This window comes from Nycticebus coucang, chromosome 18, assembly GCF_027406575.1.
Source record: "Nycticebus coucang isolate mNycCou1 chromosome 18, mNycCou1.pri, whole genome shotgun sequence".
Taxonomy (NCBI): domain Eukaryota; kingdom Metazoa; phylum Chordata; class Mammalia; order Primates; family Lorisidae; genus Nycticebus; species Nycticebus coucang.
This window is the reverse complement of record NC_069797.1, coordinates 37126675-37147130: the sequence shown is the minus strand read 5'-3', so window position 1 is coordinate 37147130 and position 20456 is coordinate 37126675. Positions and strand designations below refer to the sequence as shown.

The following is a 20456-nucleotide window of genomic DNA, read 5'->3' as shown; positions in this document are numbered from 1 at the left end:
CTGCCTCGTCACCCAAAGTTGGTCTTGACCTTTTGGGGGGCACCTAGCTTCTTGTGGGTCCAGCAGATAGTAGCCCAAGGAGCACATGGGTGGATCTTCCTCTCTTTCCGTCCCCACGGTGTTTTGTCTGCCACTGGGTTCCCCTTCTTGCAGCCCTGGGAGGCTGCCATTTAAGTAGCCACCAACCCGCCCTAGCTGCCTAGGCCTAAGAATATAATGCCATCTCTCCTCAGAGCCACAGTGATGGCTCCACTGGCTGAGCTGGAGCGGGGTGGTCCGTTTCAATTGTTTGCCACCTGAGCAAGTTAGGGTAACACTTGCTGCTATAACAAATAGGACCCAGATGCTCTAGGAGCTTGTTTCCTGGCTCTATTATAGGACTAGGCCCAGTAATAAGATTCAGTTCAGCAAGGGGCACTTTTCGTGTTGTCTCTGGCCCCAGGTAGCTGAAAGCCTTGCTGCCAGTTAAGAGCTTCCAAGGTGACCACAGGGTTGTCTCTGTTTCAGGCAGCCAGAAAGGAATGGGAGCAAAGAGGAGTCAAGGGAGAGGTAAGACAGTCCTGGGAGTGGCTGGGCCAGAATTGAACAATGATACTATGTGTTTAGAACAAGGAGGAGAACATAGATTTTTGGTGAGCAGAGATAAAACTTTGCCACACAATTCCTATCCACATGACCAGCCTACATGGAATGGGACCGTTCCAAGGGTGAGCAGATGATATGAGAATATGAATCCAGTGAAAGGCATGAGCTGAAGGATGGCTGGGCAGGCAGAAGGTTCCCACTGGTGATCTCTCCAGCCAAACCCTCAAGTCAGATTCAGGGTCCTTCCCTGGTTTTCAAGACCCATTCCCAGGGCGAAGGTAGGGACCTCGTGTGTCCATAGAAGCATTCTTGGGTCGCTACATGCTACCCTGTCTCCCAACGTAAACACTCTGCCTACGTTAAAGACCTGGAGATAGAATCATCTTGATACATTTTGAAACTTCAGCCAAACACCTGGAGAAGTCTGAAGGCTTGAAGGGCAAGAACAACTGTGATTCGTAACTCAGGGACTGATGGAAATGCAAGGGTGGATTTCTGATAACACAGTGTAATCGATGTATAGTATTTCTCGACTTGTTAACGACACTTCAGCTGCCGTTACTCAATCTCGACAGCTCACTTCACATTAATGTTCCTTTCCTAAGGATCATCTCAGACTCAAGTATCTTTCACAGACTCTTAGCCTGTTCCGCTGGCAATAATTATTGCCTGTTGTTCAAGGTTAAGTTCTACTTGCTACCGTCCTCACGAGGTAGCCCCTCTTCTTAGTTCAGCTGCTGCTCACCCCCTCCTGGGTGCAACACGGCCCCCCAAAGCAGGATTGTTCTCAGAAAACGTTATTGCTCTTCAAGCTCAAGATGTTCCTGCCTCAGCTTTCTTCCCTGAATCTATTCCTGCTCTTCCTAGAAAGGCGATAATGACCGGATGCATTCATTTGTGTCACTTTGCCCCGTTCCTGCTTACATGCCAGGCAATGCCATGGGTGGCTTGGGCCATCTCAGCAAGACCGAGAGATGTTTTTGTCAAAGCCACGAGTTCATGCTGAGGAACCTACCAATAATGATACCATGCCACGGAGCCCCTTCTTTTATTTGTCTCACATAAGAACCACTTGACTTAAGTCCTTGTTTCCTTTTCGAAGCTCATGCGAAGCCCTGCATTGTCCAACCAAACTATGTATGGAGTCGTAATAACACCCACAGCTTTCAAAACATCAGCATTCATTTGGCAACTTGGGGCTGCTCGCTTTTGGGATTTCTCGCTTAAGACACCCTGCATACCACACATCTGTTCATACTGATTTGAACCTGGGATTTGCATTCCTGTGTTTACTTTCCACACTTTACTCCATTTATTAATGAGTTTCTCTATCCATCACTTTCAGGAAACCAGTAACAAGGTGATTTCACCTGAGGTCCCATGCCTCCTTCCTGTGTGGCTGGAGCTTCGTCCAAGCACCCTTGTGAGCAAGAACACTCTGCGGCGAATAAGATGTGAAGTGTAGAAAACAACAAGAGTCCTTTCCTCTTCAAACTGGCCTTCCAAGTAATCCTGTTTGCACAACGTGAGCATACAACAGGACGTGAGTGTCTTTACCCGGGGAAAACAGCCTCGGAATGACTTCTGCAAGGCTGTGTGGTGTAGGAATGGGAAGGGTAAGTGGGAGTGATGGGATATGGCAGGGATGCGTTGGTTCGTGGAAGGTCCCTGGGTGCAGAGCCCTGAGAAAAAAGTATCCCCAGAGTCTTCAGCCCTTGTAGATCTACTGGGATAAAGAACCTCCCCCACCCCCAATCTCTATGGCCACTGCCCGTGCTGTGCTGGTCCCTCTGCCTAGAACAAAGTCATCCCTCATGTCTGCCCAACGTCTGACATATCCTGCATGTAAAGTTGTGTCATATCATCCAGATCCCCTGATCTTTCTGTGTGACACACTGTCTGTACCTCTTGTACCCTGTCTATACCACACTTGACTACAGTGTATATGAGCGTGTGTGTGAGTGTGTCTTTTGTCTACTTGGCTATCTGTCCTCTTTGCCACAGGGCCCTTGGAAGCATTTCACCCTCATCTTAATAACCTTAGTGACTGGCATGGGGTCCATATTCAATGACTGTTGAATGAATTACTGAAATTAGCACGCAACTTATCATAAAATCTTAATGGACATTAAACTCTAAGTGAATTAGATCCCATCCAAGTTCTCTTCTTTATCAATACCCAGGAAGACCTTTGATAATGTATGCTAATGATGACCATGCATGTTTCTAGAACCTACCAGCCCCCACGTAAGTCACGTGGAATGGTGCGTGGGTAGAATGGTGTGGGGGTGGAATTCTACTGCATTTACACATCTCACTGTGCTCCGCCAGCTCCCTCTTCTTTGGCCTATGGGTTGTTGGCAATTTCTAGTTATTATAGATAGAATGCTACTGCTACAGACAAGTTTTTCTTTCTTGTGGGCTAATACCAGAGCATTTTTGTTTTGTTTTGTTTTGTTTTTTGAGACAGAGTCTCACTCTGTTGCCCTTGGGTAGACTGCCATGGAGTCATAGCTCACAGCAACCTGAAACTCTTGGGCTCATCTCTTGCCTCAGAGATGGGACGATGTAGCTGGGATGACAGGCACATGCCACAACACCTGGCTAGTTTTTTCTATTTTTAGCAGAGATGGGTCCCGCTCTAGGTCAGGCTAGTGTTGAACTCCTGACCTAAAGCAATCCACCCGCCTCAGCCCCCCAGAGTGCTAGGATTACAGGCATGAGCCACCACACCTGGCCTTTTCTTTTCTTTTTTTTTTTTTTTTGGTTGCAGTTTGGCCGGGGCTGGGCTTGAACCCGCCACCCTCGGTATATGGGGCCGGCGCCTTACCGACTGAGCCACAGGCGCCGCCCCTGGCCTTTTCTTTTTTAAGCAAAGAAAGAATTACCAGGTCAGAGAATATTACCAGCAGCATGGTCCCCATTCATGCTACCGGATTGCTTATGGAAATTGGTCCAGTATTTCCAGGCAGTGCTGAAGGATGTGTTTCCACTGGCTGCCAATCCTGGGTTTTCTCATATTTATTTTTGTGGCTTTAGTAGGCACCTAACGGGATCTGAAAGTTGTTTGGATCTAAATTTTATTTTATAGCTGGCAAGACTGCTCCTGTTTCCATGCAGTGATTTACTCAATTTCCTGGTGTGATTCCATTCCTCTCTTTTGCCCATTTATCGGGGGAATCACGCAGCTGCCCATCCATTACCTGTTCGGGGCAGTGAGCGGGCCTGAGGAGGGGAACAAGACGGATATAACGGATGCTGTTACTTTCCTTTTGATATTTATTTTTATTACATTGTGATGCGAGAATTTTCATTCTTATATATTTGAACCCATCCATCAGAGCCCCGATGGTATCTGTTTCTTCAGTAGCTGGGAATTTATCTCCCCATTAGCGGCAGGGGAAACAATGTGGGCTTCTTGTCTGTAGGTTAGTCACAGATATGGCTGAGCCTGACAGCACGCCGTATGAATGTAAATTACCTCTCCCCTGGCCCGCTAGCCAATTGTCCCTGCAATGTTTATTAAACACTGATCTCTTTTTCTAATGCACTCCTTTGCTGGCCTAACATTGGTCCTGCCAGAGTTCAAATCTGTCTCAGGGATCTCTCTTCTAGTGACCTTTGCTGTTTTTAACTCAGCACAGGATTGTTTCAGTGATTGACAGACAATTCACATCTTCATCGCTCAGAAGGGATCAGCTATCATTGCCATTAAGAGACAAATCCTTTGACGATTCTTTACCTGGAAAAATAAGCATCCTACACTGAGAGCTGTCAAATTCTATTAAAGGACTTAGAAGGATTTACATTGGCATTGCATTAACTCTATGTATTGACTTTGGAATACAGCGTATGTACTTAGGGATTACAATTAGACCAGAGCTGAAAAGCTCCCCAAAGACCTCGGAGCTTTAGACAAAGGGAAGACTTAAGTTATCCTTCCTCTGGACATCCAGAGAGAGACTAAAAGGGAATCCTGACTATATCTGACCAGCCCGCTGGTAAAGGCGTCAGCAGGTGGGTGGGTGATGGCAACTGAGGACTCACAGCCCCTCCGTTCAGTCCAGAGTCCATGGAACAATGGCTTCTACCACTTTGACAACAATATTTTCAATTCTTCGGACTCACCGTCTCTTGGTTACATTCTTCTGGCAAAACCCCCAATTGGAATCAATCTCCCTGTACATCTCCTCAGTCACACCTGGAGGAAGACCACACAAACATGCGGATTGGTGCTGCGGCAGGTGCATGGTCTCCGAGCTCAGCCCATGGTCTGCAGTCTGCCCTCCATCCCATCTTCCCACCCTGTCTAGGGCTCCCTGGGATCCTCGCCCGTGCATGGACCCATTCTGCATCCTCACTCTCTGCCCTGCAGCCTCACACTCATCTCTCTTGTCTCTCTCCCATAAATACTTAAACATAGCCTGCTTCTTTCATTATTTTAACTCTGTAACTACTTCTAGCCGCCAGCTTCTTGCACTTTCCCCTCACTAACACTTGTCCACACTTGCTGTCTTGTATCTTTGATTCCAACTACTTTCTCATCTCACCTGTCACAGAGATTTTGCTCCAGCTACTTCACAGAGACCGTTCTTACCGATGGAACCAATGGCTTCCTTCTAACTCTGACAGTCACCTCTGAGGTCTCATCCTCTTGGCTTCCAGGCAGCATATGGCCATGCCATTCTTTGTCCTTCTCTCCCTCTTAAAATGCTTTTTGCTCTGACCTGAAATAGTCCACGTGGTGTTCCCAGGTCCTGCCTCTGAACTTGGTTCTCCCTGCATGGCGCTCCCATTCGTGTGGTTTCTGTGCCTGTCTAGCTGTGCGTGGATGGATGAATTTCTGGGCCCAGGAGCGCTCTGTTGAGTTTCAGAACTTTCATGTCAGCTCTGGAATCTGAATGTTTGTGTATGGAATGGCCGCTGCCACTTAGTGACTACGTGACCTTGAATAAGTTGTTTACCATCTCTGTGCTTCACTTTCTGTCCTCCTAAGGTTATTGTGAGTTGTTGTCATTGTTGTTATTACAGAAACTTGTTAAACACCTTCTCCTTAAATGTGTAGAATGTGACTTGCCCAAATCTAGCTCATCGTCTTCTCTACTGATCCCAAAACCTTTGTGAAAGGAATGTGTTCCTTTCCCTTTGATGACACCACTGAAGTCCCAGACATCCTGGACTGCCCTTCTCTCTTCACCCCTGAGGTGGTCTAGTCACCGGTCCATATGTCTACCTCCTCAACATCTCTCTTCACCCTTCACCCATGTCCCCTGCTCCATCCTCCTCTGGCCACTGTCCTCTCTCACGGGGCCTTACTGTAGGAACTCTTCAGTGAGCCCCTCCTGCTCGTAGACCCCAAGCCCCCTCCTGGTTCACAAGTTCCTCTGTGATCTGGTTTTGCTCATTTCTATTTCCCCTCCATCCTCACCCTCTAAAATCCAGCTGTGTTGCTGCTTTTCTCGAACTCACTCTGTTCCCTGGCATTTTGCCTGTTGCTCCCTGCCTGGCAGTCATCTTCCCGTCCCCTTTCCTTGCATTGCTAACTCATCTTTGCAGCCTCATGTCAAAATCCATAGCCTCTGGACTGCTCCCAGCAGGGGAAAAGATGCCTAGTCCCGTGTACGCCCCAGCACCCTGTACTTCACCCATCACTAAGTCTCCTCACCCCTTGTGGTCACCTGTGAAGTTCATCTTCCCCACCAGGGGAATCGTGACTCTTCTCCCCTTCCGTGTGTCCTGTGCTTGGCACATAGCAGCTACTCCACAAATCATTGCTGAAAAAACATCTCCTTGCACATATTCGTGACATGACATGTCTGTATCCACCTTCTTCAGTGAATTGCTCTGCGCAACACCTGGTGCTGGACATTGGATGTCCTTCTCTCTCTTGTTCACTCTCTAAATAATTCCCAGTTCTTGCTATGAACAAGTTCAGGTGTAGTTGTGGAGCTGCGTAAGGGAATAACACAAGGTGATCTGTGGGTACAGGAGTCAAGAGTATGCAATGGGCTGGGGAGGGGAAGGGAAGATACTTCCTAGAGGGATTGACTCTGAGATGAGTATTAAAAAATAAGGAAGAGTTGGACAGGGGAAGGAGAGGAAAGATGCTCATGTTCTTCTACTTGCCAAAAAGCAGCTAAGTAGGCACTGTCCTTCCATCTGCTTCCATGGACGTTTTTCATACCTCCAACCAGCTCCATCTCACTGAAGAAAGAGTAGAAAGCACATGTAGGATGCCAATCACCATGCAGGCTTCCTAAAGCCTCTCTGATATCTCCGCTCATCTCAAGAACCAGCTGGTCCTGCAGGGCACATCCTGCATAACTGAAGCTATAAGATCACGTGTTGTTATTCTTCCCAGTAAAGTAGCACAAGAAGGGGAAAGCAAGTACCCAATGCACTCACCTCATACGAAGCCAGTAGATGATCTCATTCACACTCACATAGGAGAAAAACTCATTTCAATTCAAGTTGGGGGGAGGGGGACCAAGGGGTGGGTGGGAGGTGCTCCCACTGAATGGCACAACACGGGGTGTATGGCACACCCTTTGGGTGCAGGACATAACTGCAAGAGGAACTCTATTTAACAAATTCAAATACTGTGACTTGGTTGTTCGTGCCCTCACATTACCCTGAAATTAAAAAAAAAAAAAAAAAAGATAGTGTGTTGAGTGCAAGCGTGTCCGTCTCCTCTTAGGATTTCTCCAGGCAGGGAGAATGGACTCCGAGGAGAATCATCTGGGTTGCTTGTCTCAGGTTGCGCTGAACTAATTGGAAACACAGGGGGGGTCAGCTCCAAGGATCTGTGCTTCTCACCCCAGACTGGTGCCTTCCACGTGTTAAGGGTGATCTTTTTTTGATTGGGGGTAAAGAGTAGTAACATTCAAATCATGAACTTGACCAAGTAGCCTTCCTGGGTAGATTCTTCACCAGCTGTATCCCTTACTGGGTGGGGTACAAAGTCACTTACTCAAAAAGGAATGATAGGGACATTTTGCTTTCCATATTTTAGTAGTACAGTTCAGTGAAGTTAGAAATGAACAAACAAGAAGGGGTTATTCTGGCACACAGAAGTTAAAAACAGTCCCAAGTAAAGCCATGGAAAGAGAAGAAATTCAGAACAGAGTATTTAAAGAACGAAGATATAAGCACTGCATATCATGCAAATTTATGGGACGCTGCCCAGCGGGTACTTAGAGGGAGAAGTACTGCTGGTGGGAGCCTTTATTAGTTGGGAGGAAGACAAACTGGGAATTAAGACTCTACCTAAATAACCCAGAAGGCGTACAAATTATCAAGTGAAAGGGAAGTGGGCAGAGTAGTAAACCTAAAAGCAGAAATGAATAAAGCAGACACATAAAATTGAATTTGAAGCAGGAGCTAAACCAGTGCTGTGGAAATCTGGCAACACCCCGGATGACCTGCAATGCTTATTAGAACTGTAGACTTCCAGGCCCACTTACGGAGACTTGCTGGGGACTGGGCCCTGGAGTCTGCCTTTCTGGCAAGCTTCCCTGGTGACTGCTTTGCAGCTCACTCAGTCGCCTTTCCACCCTCTGGGCCCAGGATCCACATCTAGGCCTATTTCTCCCCAGTGAGACTTAAGGGGGCTTTGGGCAGCATCACCCTTGGTGACCTTCATCCGTTCCTCTGTCCTTATATATAGTGGGACCAGGGGAGTCACACGGCAGGGCTCTAGGCTCTGGATACTTTGATTAGTCTAAGAGTAGACCCTTGACTCTGGCTGGGTCCATCTGTCCCTTTCCTGGGACTTTTAGATTTGGGACCAGGAAAGTCATACAGCCTCCCTTTTAGTCTGGACAGGCACCTGTGAGGTGATGAGCTCCCTGACACCACATTTCCCACCCTTGAGGAGTGGAAAAGAGGAGGAAGCTGGTCTTCAGAGAGAGAAGGCTGGAGGCATGGAAGAGAAAGAAGTGGAGAGGCAGAAAGGAGAGGAAATCCCAGTGTCACCCAAGTCCCAGCTTGCATTTGTTCCTATCACCCAGCTGTTTTTATACCCTTGGTTTAAAAGCATCTGAAGCTGGCTTGAGCAGGGTTCTCGTCCCATGCACCAATCCACTCCGCTCCCACTCTCGGCACCCACACTTTCCTCCTTCCAGGAGAGTAGCAGGCACACACATGGTAACAAGAGTTGTCCCTGACACATGACTGAGTGACAGAGATGCTTTCTGTATCCTGCTGCAATAATGTTCTGGCATAATTCAGAGTGTGCTTTCTTCTAGGCAACATACCATCCTGAATCTTAAAATCACACTTGACCTTGTGGCCCAGTAGCCCTGGGCACGGGCACAGAATGCAGCAGGGTGGCCAAGGTAGCTCATCCTTTGGAAAATTGTGGAATTAAAATTTTCTTTTTTAAATTGATGAGCCACCGAAATAGCCGGCGCTGTCAAAGTAGTCATTACCAAATACTGAAGCAGTGTAGGCTGAATGTCTTATTTGGACCGGGAATTGTGTGGGGTCTGGGCATTTTGGGAAGAGCAGAAGAACACAGTCACTATCACGTGGGATCAGGCTGGTAGAGGAGACATGCATCTGGATAAATGGGAGGGGACAATGAGCAAGGGGCTAAGGGCTGCAGAGATGAGGCTCAACTCCAGCTGGAGATTTCCGTGGAGGCTGCCTTGGAAGAGAAGCTATTTGCTCCACGTCTTGGTGACCAGGCAGAAGAGCACAGGCAAAGTCCCCAGCATGGTCTGCTGAAGAGACTTGGGCATCTGGGTTACTGCAGGTGGGGGGCCTTTGGGAGACCACTGGGGTGAGACCGTTAGGGCAGGCAGAGTCTTCCCAGCAGGGCCACGTTCACTCTGCTCCAGGGCCCACACTTGACCTTGGTAGTGGGAGAAAACTAGGAAGGGTTGTCAGATGGGGCGTGATCTTGGCAGATGCGTAGTTATTAGTGCTGTTTATTACATCTTTCTGGCTCTCCTTCCTGGGCCCATGGTGGGACAGCACTTCCTGTCCTCCTGTGTTTGGACAAGAGCCCACAGTTATCTCTTCCCAGTGAGGCATGTGTGGAAGTGACGTGTTATTTCACCTCATTGCTGGTGTAAGGCCCCACAGTTGTCGTTCCTTCCCTCTCTCGTAACTACCAGCATCTCCAGAGAGCCTCAGAAACCCCCACCGGACATGTAACATGAATGAACAATAGATTGTCACTTGTTTTGAGCCACTGAGATTTGGAGCGACTTGGTACCACACACATCCTAGCTTATCCTGATAGATACAGCAGACTTGTGTGTGTTTGGGTGGGGGATGCTGGCAGAAGAGCCTTTGGGCTGGGCTGGCTGTCCATGCCCACAGAGGACATTGAGGCCTCGGGGCCTGGGGCCTTCACATGGGCGGCCCAGGGACGGTCCCAGCCTTATACCTCATTGTCAATGTGATCGATACTCTTGACTTCCTGCACCCCCACCCATCTGGTTACTTCCCAGAGAAGTGGGAAGTTCTTCATACGGCCATAAAAAGTGAAAAGTGAAGGCCCGGAGAAGTGACACTCATAAAAATGACCTTGACTTGAAAACAAACACATGAACTTTAAAAATGCAAATCTCCTTCCGGCCAAATAAACAGAACCAGTGCAAGAAATGGCACACACGAATTTTGAAAAGTGTGACTGAAGAAAAAGCCTCGGGGAAAAGAACGTATAATGGCAAGACAGAAAAACACAGCAAAAGGAGCATGGGCTTCAAGGTCCTCGCTCTGCCTTCAGCCTCCTAACACCCCTCTGTTCATCTCGCCTGCCATTCAATGAGTACAGGATGCCTACTGGGTGCCTAGCACTGTGCTGGGGCCTGAGGGCCCTGTGTCTCTGGGACATTCTGATGCTGGCTGGAGCTTACAGTCAGGTGGGGTCTACAGACAACAAAGTGGGGCATACCACTCACCTGGCTAGGTTATTGTGGGTGTTGGGGTCACAGCAGTCCAGAGATGCTAAACAGGTGGTGATTACGATGATTAAAATGCCAGAGACCAGCAAGAGACTAGAAGAGAATGTGAAAGCAAATCTTCTGTTCAATAGTCATGGGAGAGACATGCATTATTTAAAGTCTACGGGGAGGCAATTTGTAACATTCAAAGTTACAATGGAAACTAAAAGGAAATTATTGCTTTATACTCCTAAATCCAAAACACTTCCTCCGACTGAGCCTTTTATTTATTTATTTATTTTTATTATTATTTTTTTTTGTAGAGACAGGGTCTCACTTTAAGGCCCTTGGTAGAGTGCCGTGGCCTCACACAGCTCACAGCAACCTCCAACTCATGGGCTTAAGCGATTCTCTTGCCTCAAGCCTCCCAAGTAGCTGGGACTACAGGTGCCCACCACAACGCCCGGCTATTTTTTGGTTGCAGTTTGGCCAGGGCCGGGTTTGAACCCGCCACCCTCGGCATATGGGGCCGGTGCCTTACCGACTGAGCCACAGGCGCCTCCTCCTAAGCCTGTGCACGGGGGTCTAAGAGGTCTTTTGTAGATTGCGTGGTTTCTGTAACATGGGCTGGACAGAGGAAGGCTGGGCCGGGGGGGAGGGGGACTGAGCTCCCCAGGCTGCTTACACGGGAACTAGTTCTCTGAATTGTGTCCTGGCACACCGGGCCTGCCTGGCTATGCCTTGAGCATGCCATCTTTCTGCTCCCCCTCCTAGATACGGGGATTCTAATAGTCCTTGTGTGCAGAATTTAGAAGATATACTCCAGGACCTAGACCTCCCGTGTGAGTATTTATGCCTTGCTTTTAGGAGGGGAAGTGCTGTTTCAGAATCATAGGCATTTGGAGTTTTGTGACCTTGACAAGTTGCTTTATTTCCCTGAGCCTCAGTTTTCTTAACTCTAAAATGAGACTGAGAATGAGGGCTGTTGTGAGGATACCTGCCGTAGATCCTGTACACACGCACACATGTGCATGTAGGCATATATATGCATATGAACAATATGTACATTTACATACAAGTACACATTTATGTACACAATAGACATACAGACAGTCCCTGAGTTACAAACATCTGACTTCTGCACAACTTATGAATGGGGGCCATTATAGTAAGTTCCTGAGCTACATTCTACTGACGTATGACTCGCACTAACAAACAGAAGCTATTATATGTCATAGGTAACTGCACTTGTTCCAACTTTTAGACAAATTCAACCATTTTTTTTTTTGAGGCAGAGTCTCATTTTGTTGCCCTCAGTAGAGTGCTGTGAGGTCATAGCTCACAGCAACCTCAAACTCTTGGGCTCAAGCATTCCTTGCCTCAGCTTCCGGAGTAGCTGGGACTACAGGCGCCCACCACAATCCCCAGCTCTTTATTTGCAGAGGCAGGGTCTTGCTCTTGCTCAGTCTGGTCTTGAACTCCTGAGCTGAAGCAATTCACCTACCTTGGCCTCCCAGAGTGCTGGGATTACAGGTGTGAGTCACCGAGCCTGGCTCAAATTCAACTTAAGAACAAACCTACAGAACCCATCTCATTCATAACCTGGGAACTGCCTGAGTGTATGCATATTTACACATATATATTTATGCGTTCATGTATATATATACACATGTGCGTGGCCCCTCATATTGCCTGACACCTGGGCAGGACTAGGGAAGTCTTGAAGACTTCCCTGCAACTGTGAGGCCCTCCTTAGTATTGATCTATGGCAGCTGCTGAGGTTGAGTATGATCTGAAGAAGAATAACTGCCAGGTCTCTAAACCTCCTCCCCGAATCCTTTCCCAGTTGCTAAGCACCATTATTAGATTTCAAGTGCCAAACTGTCTCGCCAAATGTCATTAAACCTGGTACCAAGATAGAAGAATCACGTCAGACAGCTGACAAAAGATATTGTTCCAGGCCAGTAGAAATGTCACCTGCTGGTCCAACTCCCTGTAGAACCATGCTGGCCCCAGGCCAGGCCTGGGCATGTTGGTCCTTGTCTCTAATCATGGATTGAGAAGCACAAAGTTGACATTCCTGGTCACCTTCCTCCCACTGTTTTAAAAATATTTCTAGACTTTATTTTTTTTTGCAATTCATGTAAATCTGCCCATTTGAAGCTAAATTCTCCATTTCTGCCAATTACTAAGAAGACAGCCAGGGCATGACTTTCATCTAAAGAGGCTCCGGGGCATCTGTTAACCAAAGGCAAGTGCCGGGGTGGAGGTTTCTGCATCCAGCTAGGTAGTGGGACCTCCTAGGTGTATGTTCGGTGCTGATTACCAGGCCACACCCAGGCCTCTATTTAATAAGTATTTATTCAAGGTTTCATTTGACAATGTCGCATGCTACACCTTCTGATACTTTTTCTGGTATTATCTTGTTCCTTGGTTCAAAATTTCCATTCACTACAGTCATCAATTATCAATCCCAAATGACACAGTCGGTGGCTAGAACGACATCTCCACTGCTCAAAGCCACGGACGTGGGTGTGCCAGTGTGTGGAAGGGCACCTTCATGCGAACATGGGCTCTCCATGTCACAGGGGAGCAGTCAGAGGGTCTTGGGAATTTGTGCCTCTTTGCCCATCTTTTTCTTAAAGTTTCCCGCAGAGATGAGAAAGTGCAGGTTTCAGCCTGCAGAGGGGAGAGAGGGAGCCACACCCCTGGGAAGGGGACAGATGGGCTGCCTACAAAGTGACAGTTAGGAGAGGTTGAGGCTGATTGAGGAAAAACCTCCCAACCCACTGATCTTGCATCTGATTGTGGCTGTCAGTGGAGCTTATCAGAGTGTGGGGTGTGGAAGCTCCACCCCTGAGCTGAATATTGCCTGGAAAGTCACTTCTCATCTCTGAGCCTCTCTTCCTCATCTGTACATGGGGATAATGCTACCTACTTTACAGGGACAGTATGGGGATTCCTACAGCAAACTTCTTACAAAGTGCTAGGCACATAGTAGGTCCTCTCCACCACCAGCCATTCTGGGGTTCTGATGAGCAGAAGCTTCCCCTTCCAATGATGCTTATGAATCCACTTGTCCATTTGTGAGTTTCTAAGGGGACATGTGTGTAGGTGACTTTGCATATTTTTACACAGGTAGGGTACATCTATTTAAGACTATGTTTTAGGTTAATTTTAGGCAAAAGAAAAATAAATCGTATTTGCATTTTTGTGATTTTTTTTTACATAAATGCACAACATATTCCTCAATATTTAACATTTCTATTGAAAAGACTGCATCTTCAAAGCAAGTTTCGAAAAGTTATCCCCATTCTCTGAACATTAGGATGCTTTCCCATACCTTCCACTCTGTGTTCATATGGACTCGTAGGCAGCCGTATTTTCCCACGGTAGCATTATGTGTGACCCACTGTATTGTACTGTGCTTTTTGTGTTTAACCCTTCCTTAAATGTCTCTGTATTTTGGAGGAGGGTGTTAGGGTTGTATTTAATGCCTTTGTATAGATAAGCTTTGAGAGTGTCACAATATTCCCTTGCATTGATATTTAATTAGTTAAGAAAGCGTTCTTCAGAGTCTAATATTTCTCTCTTTGCTCGTGATTCTTTCTGGATGAGGTAAGATCTTCAGATGGGTTCCTTGCTATGATTATACCTGTATCCTTTTTGAGCACTTGGTGGAATCTCTTTTCCTCAGAAGGGTGTGTTCTCTTATTTTGAACCCTCTGCTAAAGATTAGGGTTTTATTTCAGAGCTCAGTCCCCCTCTTCCTTTCCAGATCACGTGAGTGAACTTCTGTTTAAGGAGTAAATGCAACAACCTCCATGGGTGGCTACTTCAACAAGAGGAGAGGAAATTCATTACATCTTACCAAAAGGGTGGAATGTTAGAAGGAACATGCATACAGTTGAAAGGAATTAAAACAACAACTGATGCTTCCTGAGTACATGTAACTATTTAATTTGTCTAAATTCATTGTGTCTTCACAACACAAGTTGGGTACGATTCTTATCCATGCTTTGCAGAAGAGGATGTTGAGGTCAGACAAGTTAAGTGATTTGACCAAGTTCAGAAAATCAGGAAATGACTTGTAACTGGATGGTTTGGCCGCAGAGCCCAGGTCTAGATTAAAATACTAATCATGCTATTTGTACAGTGAGTGTCCTTTACTGAGCTGTTTGACTGCTCTGAGCCTTAGCTTCTCACTCGTGAGATGTAGTAACAAATCCTGTCTGGAAGGATATGGTGTGCCTTAACCAAGATGACTTGGGGAGAAGCTCGCGCAGCACTTGCCAGGTGGGATTTGCTCAGTCACCCAGCTTGGCCCCTGGGCCCAGAAAGATAACTGGCTTCTTTTGACTTGTTTTCCTCATTTGTCTTGTTATTGTGGCTTGTGAGCTGATTTTTCCCTGGGAGTGCTGGTGATGCTGGAGGTGAGAGGCCAGATCTGCCTCAGTTCCAGTGAACTCAGTGCAGTGGGGAGGTGCACCCACCAAGACAATGTCAGGCCAGACCTGAACCCTTTGCTTCTCATGTTATAGTCTCACATCCCCAGACATTCAGACAGGATGGCAGAGGAAGCAAGGCTAAGGTCAGTTACTCCACTCGCCTTCTTAAAAGCATAGCCCTTCCGTAAAACTCTGATGTTACTTCTGAAGATACACAGGCTTGAGGTTTTTGACAAGTCTATAACTGGGGAGAAGAAAAAACAGAGTTTCTAATACTTTCCTCTCTTTTTTATATTTTCTACTATTGTGCTTTGCTGTCTCCTATTCGGGCCAAAACCACCATCACCTTTTGCTCTTCCTTCCAATCCGAAATAGCACCCCACCCCCAGAGCTTCTCCTGGCTTTTAGTTTTTCCCTTTGTAACTCCTTCAGGTTCTTTTGGAGTTAATCTTGGGAAGGGGGTGAAGCAGCTGTGCTTGTTCTGAATCTTGATTAGAAATGGGACCTGAAGAGCCATGTCTATTTTCCATCTCTCTAGCATCTCATGTAACCCATCCCTTGGGGCCTTCAGATGCACACATACATACACACATGCCAGGCTACCCCCTGGGGTTGCCAGGGTTGGGGGAGAGGCATGACAGGAGGACATAGTGACACACCCAGTCTCTGCCCTCATTTGTCACGAACTCCTCCTTTCTGGGGCCAGAAGGGCTGCCCATGATTCCTGATCTTCCTGAGGCTTCCATGTCCAGCTTTCTCTCAGATACCATAAGATGCTCCAGGACTCTTCTGATCCCCTTCCTACTTCCTGAAGATACTCATTCATTCCTTTACTACGTTTCTGGAGCATCAACTATTTGGTGAAGACCGTGCTAAGTGAAAATTGGAATCTGCTTCTGTTTCTGTTACTTACAACCAAAAGTGTCTTAGCTAAGACACCAAATGTTATTATATTTAGTTTACAGATGTGAATCTGATGAACGACAGGGTACATGTAACCCCAAACTAAGAGCCTGAGCATGTAAGGATGCGGCTAGGAAATGCATTCCTGTCTGAGCTCTTCCTGCTGCACCCTGCTCTCCGGGGGTAATTGTTTAACCTTCTCTGTCTGTGATCTGCAAGGATCAGAAAGTAAATGCCCATGGGGTGTTATCCTAAGGAAGAAGCATTAAAGCATTAAAGAAAGGTCGAGGAACTTATCCTTAACTGTTAAAATAATACTGCATACTAATTATAAAATGGACTTTGGGGACCAAACGATCTAAGCTCAAATACTCACTTGCCCATTCCCTGGGTAGGTGACCTCAACTTACTTTCTGAGCCTCTATGTCATTCTTTGTAAAACGGGAAGAATTGAAATTACGGCTACCAGTTTTATTTGTCCTAGAATTCTATGAGATAAGACCTGTAGGCACTGAACTTCACATGCCTGGCACAGTTAGCGCTCCATGGATGCTGTCTTAAAATGGCAATGAGGCCAGGCAGGGTGGCTCATACCTAATCCTAGCACTCTGGGAGGCCAGAGCGGGAGAATTGCATGAACTCAAGAGTTTGGGTCCAGCCCGAGCAGAAGCAAGACCTCGTCTCTCCTAAAAATAGAAAATTTAGCCAGGAGTGGTGGAAAGTGCCTATAGTCCCACCTACTTGGGAAGCTGAAGCAGGAGGATTGCTTGAACCCAGGAGTTTGAAGCTGTTGTGAGCTATGGTGATGCCAGGGCACTGAATCTGGCGTGTGGGGGGACAGAGTGAGACAATCTCTCAAAAAGAATTAGATGATGATGATGATGGGGGAGATAAATTTAAAGTTGTTCATGTCAACAGAAACACTGGCCTCCACGTGGTTAAAAACCCCCTGGAGATGGGAGTGTGGGGGAAGGAGTCAGCATCTAAGGAATGGAGCAGAGCTCAAACCAGGAGGAAACCCCCCCGGAAGGTCTTGGGGGAGGTAAATTGTTTAATCTCTGCAAATGGGCTGAGTTAGAACTATCCCTCAGCCTGGATCACAAAGCAACATACCTTACAAGGACGGCTACAAAGTGAATTTTTTAAATCTCAAGGTTATTGCATAATTTAAAAGGTTTAATATCTTGCATAATAAAAAAAAACATGTATTATTTAAATACTCTCTTTTTCCCCATAAAGTATCCAGAGGAGGGAGGGAGAAACAGGAGCTGGAGAGAGGGGCAAAATAGAGACAGAGAGTGCTTTCAAAGATCATTTAATGCCTAAATGTCACAGGCTTAAAAAATTCAACAGAATTCTCAAGCATTCTTTCCCACAGGGGGCTACCCTTTAAACAATGACCTTTAAAAAAAACTCAAGTAAACAATCAGTTCTGCTACTGATGACGAATGTTCTTTACCAGTCTGAACATTCCTCTGCTGACAGCCTAAATTTATTAGCCAAGTGGTCAGTATTTTGGGCAGTAGATCTTTGGATCTAACAGATTCTTATGGACAACATCTGTTTTTATGGGGGGCGGGGGAGATTTGCCCTGACTTCTTCCAAGATGAAATGGTTGAAATAATTATTATGTCTGTGGTTGTAAAAATTCCATTTGACTTATCTCTAGAGTCTGGGCGGGAGGCAGGGCTGGCACACAGAATACTCTGTAGAAGAAAGTATCTATTAAATTGCAGGTGCAGTCTTCCCAAAGAGCTCAAAGAAGGGATCAAAAGTCAGTGTTGCTCAGTGGAAAGGGCATGGTACGGGGAGTCTGAATACCTGGGTTCATGTCTTGGTGTCATTAATAAGCTCCCAGAGGAAGAAGCAGCAGTGCTAGAGAAAGAAGACTTGGTAGATAATAGCAGCTAGGGCCGGGGGTGCTGCAGGCATCCCGGAGACAGCAACACTGTTGAGAAACACAAGTAGCAGGAATTCTGCTTAAAATTGGAACTTTGAACAATGGCACACCGAGAGACCCATGATTCTTCATACTTAATATTAAACATATGGATACATAGAAGTGAGCCTTCCCACACCAGACTTGTGTGGGATTAGAACAGCTTGTGAAAGGTTTGGGCAGGTTCTGAATGGGCTTCACATATAGAAATATTTTGTTGTTGTTGTTACAATTTTTGGCTGAGGCCGGGTTTGAACCCGCCACCTCGGGTATATGGGGCCGGGGCCCTACTCCTTGAGCCACAGGCACCACCCTAGAAATAATTTTCTCAGCTAAGGGTTTCTCTAATCACTGGAGAGAAGGAATTTGAAGTTAATTATCAGAATTTTACTCTACATAGTATGATGGAAAATATTCTATTCTTAGTTTTTTGCCTCCCTTCAAAGGCTCAAATATAATAGCCTTTTGGGTACTGAAAACAAAGTAAGCTCTGAAAATGGTTTGTCTGTGCTCACTGTCTTTGATTCCTTTCCTCTATTCTCTCTTGAATCCATTTAAATAACTTTTGTCAGGGTCCCCAATGACCAGTGGTCCCCAGTGGTCAATTCTCATTTTCCTTGAACTCTCCAAAGCATTCGACTCAGTTGATCCACTCCTTCCCTTCTCAAATGGGCTCTTCCCTTGGCTTCCCGGACACCATGTTCTCCTGGTTTTCCCATCACCCCACCCCTACCCTTAGCCTTCTTTCCTGGTTTCTCCTCACCTTCCTGATACATCAACAATGGAATAAGCCAGGACACAGTCAATGGACCTGTGTCGTCTTCTCCTACATCCAATCTTTGGTGGCTTGATCCAATTCTGGGGCTTTTATAACCATCTGTAGGTTGAAGGATAAGAAACAATCATTTTGTAGGTCAAAATGGTTAAATGTTGGCTCAGTGCCTGTAGCACAGTGGTTACAGTGCTGGCCACGTGAACCAAGGCTGGCAGGTTCAAACCCAGCCTAGGCCAGCTAAACACAATGACAACTGCAGCAGAAAAATAGCTGGGCGTTGTGGCGGGCACCTGTAGTCCCACCTACTTGGGAGACTTAGGCAAGAGAATTGCTTAAGCCCAAGACTTTGAGGTTGCTGCAAGCTGTGATGCCATAGCACTCTACTGTGGGTGACGTAATGAGACTCTTGTCTCAAAAAAAAAAGAAGAAAGAAAGAAAGAAACAAGACAAAAAAAGGTTAACTGTTGATACTTTCACATGGTTAAACCTAATGACTCACAAATGTTATCTCTCATGAACTCCAGAGACCTCCCTCTACCTTCATGTTGAGCCTAATATTTTCTTTTTTTTTTTTTTTTGCTTCGCAGATGTTTTATTAATTCCTGCATTGAAGATTGACAATCAAAACACACACACACAATTCTATCCAGGTTAATAAAGAAGAGGTAAAGTCCCCATCTTTTTAATGGCTGAATAGTATTCCATACGTCAAAATTTATTAACCCGTTGGTGATTATAAATTGAGCTGAGATAAACAATCTAGTGCAAATGTCCTTCTTTTTTTTTCTTTTTTATTGTTAAATCATAGCTGTGTACATTAGTGCAATCGCCTGTACCCATTCTAAGATGCACCATAGATGTGGCCCCACCCATTACCCTCCCTCCAACAAAACCTCCCCCCTCCCTTCCCCTTCCTTGGCCCTTTCCCCATAGTCTTGTGCTATAGTTGGGTTATAGTCTTCATGTGAAAGCTATAATTTAGCTTCATAGTAGGGCTGAGTACATTGGATACTTTTTCTTCCATTCCTGAGATACTTTGCTAAGAAGAATATGTTCCAGCTCCATCCATGTAAACATGAAAGAGGTAAAGTCTCCATCTTTCTTTAAGGCTGCATAGTACTCCATGGTATACATGTACCACAATTTGCTAGTCCGTTCGTGGGTCGATGGGCACTTGGGCTTCTTCCATGACTTAGCAATTGTGAATTGGGCTGCAATAAACATTCTGGTACAGAAGTCTTTGTTATATTGTGACTTTTGGTCTTCTGGGTATAAACCTAGTAAAGGAATTATAGGATCAAATGGCAGGTCTATTTTTAGGTCTCTAAGTATTCTCCAAACATCCTTCCAGAAGGAACATATTAGTGGGCATTCCCACCAGCAGTGTAAAAGTGTGCCCTTTCCTCCACATCCACGCCAACATTTCTGGTTTTGGGATTTTGTTATGTGGGCTACTCTTACTGGGGTTAGGTGATATCTCAGAGTAGTTTTGATTTGCATTTCTCTGATGATTAAGGATGATGAGCTTTTTTTCATGTGTTTGTAGATCTTGCGTCAGTATTCTTTAGAGAAGTTTCTCTTCAAGTCCCTTGCCCACCCTGAGATGGGGTCATGTATTCTTTTCTTGTTAATACGTTTGAATTCTCTGTGGATTCTGGTTATTAGACCTTTATTGGAGTTATAACCTGCAAATATTTTCTCCCATTCTGAGGGCTGTCTGCTTGCTTTACTCACTATGTTCTTGGCTGTGCAGAAGCTTTTTAGTTTGATCAGGTCCCAGTAGTGTATTTTTGATACTGCTTCAATTTTATGAGTCCTCCTCATAAAATATTCACCCAGGCCGATTCCTTCAAGAGTTTTCTCTGCACTTTCTTCAAGTATTTTTATAGTTTCATGTCTTAAGTTTAAATCTT

At 45.9% G+C, this 20456-nt stretch overlaps 1 protein-coding gene across 1 annotated transcript in view; it reads left to right on the top strand.

The window, feature by feature from the left end:
- The first annotated feature begins 1936 nt into the window (after window positions 1-1936).
- The window catches only part of CCL1 (C-C motif chemokine ligand 1), a 65313-nt gene continuing 46793 nt past the window's right edge, over window positions 1937-20456 (top strand). The window contains exon 1 of the transcript XR_008375644.1: window positions 1937-2128. The gene's annotated coding sequence lies outside the window, so the exon portion shown is untranslated. The remainder of the gene's footprint in view (window positions 2129-20456) is intronic.